Consider the following 4595-nt stretch of genomic DNA (forward strand, 5'->3'; position numbering starts at 1 on the left):
ACATGAAATTAAAAATTCTCTAGAAGGAATCAATAGCATAATAACCGAGGCAGGAGAACGGATAAGTGACCTGGAAGATAAAATAGTGGAAATAACTACCAGAGAGCAGAATAAAGAAAAAAGAATGAAAAGAATTGAGGACAGCCTCAGAGACCTCTGGGACAACATTAAATGGACCAACATTTGAATTATAGGGGTGCCAGAAGAAGAAGAGAAAAAGAAAGGGACTGAAAAATATTTCAAGAGATTATAGTTGAAAACTTCACTAATATGGGAAAGGAAATAGTCAATCAAGTCTAGGAAGCACAGAGTCCCATATAGGATAAATCCAAGGAGAAACACGCCAAGACACATATTAATCAAACTATCAAAAATTAAAAACAAAGAAAAAATATTGAAAGCAGCAAGGTAAAAGCAACTAATAACATACAAGGGAATCCCCATAAGGTTAACAGCTGATCTTACAGCAGAAACTCTGCAAGCCAGAAGGGAGTGGCAGGACATATTTAAAGTGATGAAAGGGAAAAACCTACAACCAAGATTACTCTGCCCAGCAAGGACCTCATTCAGACTAGAGGGAGAAATTAAAACATTTACACACAAGCAAAAGCTAAGAGAATTCAGTACCACCAAACCAGCTTTACAACAAATGCTACAGAAACTTCTCTAGGCAGGAAACACAAGAGAAGGAAAAGACCTACAATAACAAACCCAAAACAATTAAGAAAATGGTTATAGGAACATACATATCTATAATTGCCTTAAATGTAAATGGATTAAATGCTCCAATCAAAAGACATAGACTGGCTGAATGGATACAAAAACAAGACCCATATATATGCTGTTTACAAGAGACCAACTTCAGACCTAGGGACACATATGTACTGAAAGTGAGGGGATGGAAAAAGATACTCCAAGAAAATGGAAATCACAAGAAAGTTGGTGTAGCAATACTCACATCAGACAAACTTGACTTTAAAATAAAGACTATTACAAGAGACAGAGAAGGACACTACATAATGATCAAGATATAAATCCAAGAAGATGATAAAAAAATTGTAAATATTTATGCACCCAACATAGGAGCTCCTCAAAACATAAGGCAAATGCTAACAGCCATAAAAGGGGAAATTGACAGTAACATAATAATAGTAGGGGACTTTAACGCCCAACGTTCAACAATGGACAGATCAACGAAAATGAAAATAAATAAGGAAACACAAGCTTAAAATGATACATTAAACAAGATGGATTTCATTGATATTTATAGGACATTCCATCCAAAAACAACAGAATACACTTTCTTGTCAAGTGCTCATGGAACACTCTCCATGATAGATCATATCTTGGGTCACAAAACAAGCCTTGGTAAATTTAAGAAAATTGAAATCATATCAAGTATGTTTACTGACCACAATGCTATGAGACTAGATATCAATTACAGGAAAAAGTCTGTAAAAAATACAAACGCATGGAGGCTAAACAATGCACTACTAAATAAGGAAGAGGTCAGTGAAGAAATCAAAGAGGAAATCAAAAAGTACCTAAAAACAAATGACAATGAAAACATGATGACCCAAAACCTGTGGGATGCAGCAAAAGCAGTTCTAAGAGGGAAATTTATAGCAATACAATCCTACCTCAAGAAACAAGAAAAATCTCAGATAAACACCTAACCTTACACCTAAAGCAATTAGAGAAAGAAGAACCAAAAAAAACCCCAAAGTTAACAGACGGAAAGAAATCATAAAGATCTGATCAGAAATAAATGAAAAAGAAATGAAGGAAATGATAGCAAAGATCAATAAAACTAAAAGCTGGTTCTTTGAGAAGATAAACACAATTGATAAACCATTAGCCAGGCTCATCTAGAAAAAAATGGAGAAGACTCAAATCAACAGATTTAGAAATGAAAAAGCAGAAGTAACAACTGACACTGCAGAAATACAAAGGATCATGAGAGACTACTACAAGCAACTATATGCCAGTAAAATGGACAACCTGGAAGAAATGGATAAATTCTTAGAAAACTACAACCTTCCAAGACTAAACCAGGAAGAAATAGAAAATATGAACAGACCGATTACAAGCACTGAAATTGTAACTGTGATTAAAAATCTTCCTACAAACAAAAGCCCAGGACCAGATGGCTTCACAGGTGAATTTTATCAAACATTTAGAGAAGAGCTAACACCTCTCATACTCAAATTCTTCCAAAATATAGCAGCGGGAGGAACACTCCCAAACTCATTCTACAAGGCCACCATCACCCTGATACCAAAACCAAACAAAGATACTACCAAAAGAGGAAACTACAGGCCAATATCACTGATGAACATAGATGCAAAAATCGTCAACAAAATACTAGCAAACAGAATCCAACAGCACATTAAAAGGATCATACACCATGATCAAGTGGGGTTTATCCCTGAAATGCAAGAATTCTTCAGTATATACAAATCAGTCAACATGATACACCATATTAACAAATTGAACGATAAAAACCATATGATAATCTCAATAGATGCAGAAAAAGCTTTCAACAAAATTCAATACCCATTTATGATAAAATCTCTCCAGGAAGTGGGCATAGAGGGAACCTACCTCAACATAATAAAGGCCATATATGACAAACCCACAGCCAACATCATTCTCAATGGTGAAAAACTGAAACCATTTCCACTAAGATCAGGAACAAGACAAGGTTGCCCACTCTCACCGCTGTTATTCAACATAGTTTTGGAAGTTTTAGCCACAGCAATCAGAGAAGAAAAAGAAATAAAAGGAATACCACTTGGAAAAGAAGTAAAACTGTCACCGTTTGCAGATGACATGATACTATCCATAAAGGCTCCTAAAGATACTACCATAAAACTACTAGAGCTAATCAATGAACTTAGTAAAGTAGCAGGATACAAAACTAATAAATAAATCTCTTGCATTCCTGTACACTAATGATGAAAAACCTGAAAGAGAAATTAAGGAAACAACCCCATTTACCTTTGTAACAAAAAGAATAAAATACCTAGGAATAAACCTGCATAAGGACACAAAAGACCTGTATGCAGAAAACTATAAGACACTGGTGAAAGAAATTAAAGATGTTACAAACAGATGGAGAGATATACCATGTTCTTAGATTTAAAGAATCAACATTGTGAAAATGACTATACTACCCAAAGCAATACACAAATTCAATGCAATCCCTTTCAAACTACCAATGGCATTTTTCACAGAACTGGAACAAAAATTTCACAATTTGTATGGAAACACAAAAGACCCCGAATAGCCAAAGCAATCTTGAGAAAGAAAAACGGAGCTGGAGGAATCAGGCTCCCTGACTTCAGACTATGCTACAAAGCTACAGTAATCAAGACAGTATGGTACTGGCACAAAAACAGAAATATAGATCAATGGAACAGTATAGAAAGCTCAGAGATAAACCCATGCACATATGGTCACCTTATCTTTGATAGAGCAGGCAAGAATATACAATGGAGAAAAGACAGCCTCTTCAATAAGTGGTTCTGGGAAAACTGGACAGCTACATGTAAAAGAAAGAAATTAGAACACTCCCTAACACCATACACAAAAATAAACTCAAAATGGATTAGAGACCTAAATGTAAGGGCTTCCCTGGTGGCACAGTGAATGAGAATCCACCTGCCAAAGCAGGGGATATGGGTTTGAGCCCTGGTCTGGGAAGATCCCACATGCCATGGAGCAACTAAGCCCGTGCACTACAACTACTGAGCCTGCGCTCTAGGGCCTGTGAGCCACAACTGCTGAAGCTTGTGTGCCTGGAGCCCGTGCTCTGCAACAGAAGAAGCCACCGCAATGAGAGGCCCGTGCACCACAATGAAGAATACGCCCTGCTCACCACAACTAGAGAAAGCCTGCACAGTAACGATGACCAGGGCAGCCAAAAATAAATAAATAAAATAAATAAATTTATATTTAAAAAAAGACCTAAATGTAAGACCAGACACTATAAAACTCTTAGAGGAAAACATAGGAAGAACACTCTATGACATAAATCACAGCAAGATCCTTTTTGACCCACCTCCTAGAGAAATGGAAATAAAAACAAAAATAAGCAAATGGGACCTAATGAAACTTAGAAGTTTTTGCAAAGCAAAGGAAACCATAAACAAGACGAAAAGATAACCCTCAGAACGGGAGAAAATATTTGCAAACGAAACAACTGACAAAGGATTAATCTCTAAAATATACAAGCAGCTCATGCAGCTCAATATCAAAAAAACAAACAACCCAATCCAAAAATGGGCAGATGACCTAAATAGACATTTCTCCAAAGAAGATGTACAGATTGCCAACAAACAAATGAAAGGATACTCAACATCACTAATCATTAGAGAAATGCAAATCAAAACCGCAATGAAGTATCACCTGACACAGGTCAGAATGTCCATCATCAAAAAATATAGAAACAATAAATGCTGGAGAGGGTGTGTAGAAAAGGGAACCCTCTTGCACTGTTGGTGGGAATGTAAATTGATACAGCCACTATGGAGAACAGTATGGAGGTTCCTTAAAAAACTACAAATAGAACTACCATATGACCCAGCAATCCC

The sequence above is a fragment of the Phocoena sinus genome, chromosome 8 (assembly GCF_008692025.1).
Source record: "Phocoena sinus isolate mPhoSin1 chromosome 8, mPhoSin1.pri, whole genome shotgun sequence".
NCBI classification, from domain to species: domain Eukaryota; kingdom Metazoa; phylum Chordata; class Mammalia; order Artiodactyla; family Phocoenidae; genus Phocoena; species Phocoena sinus.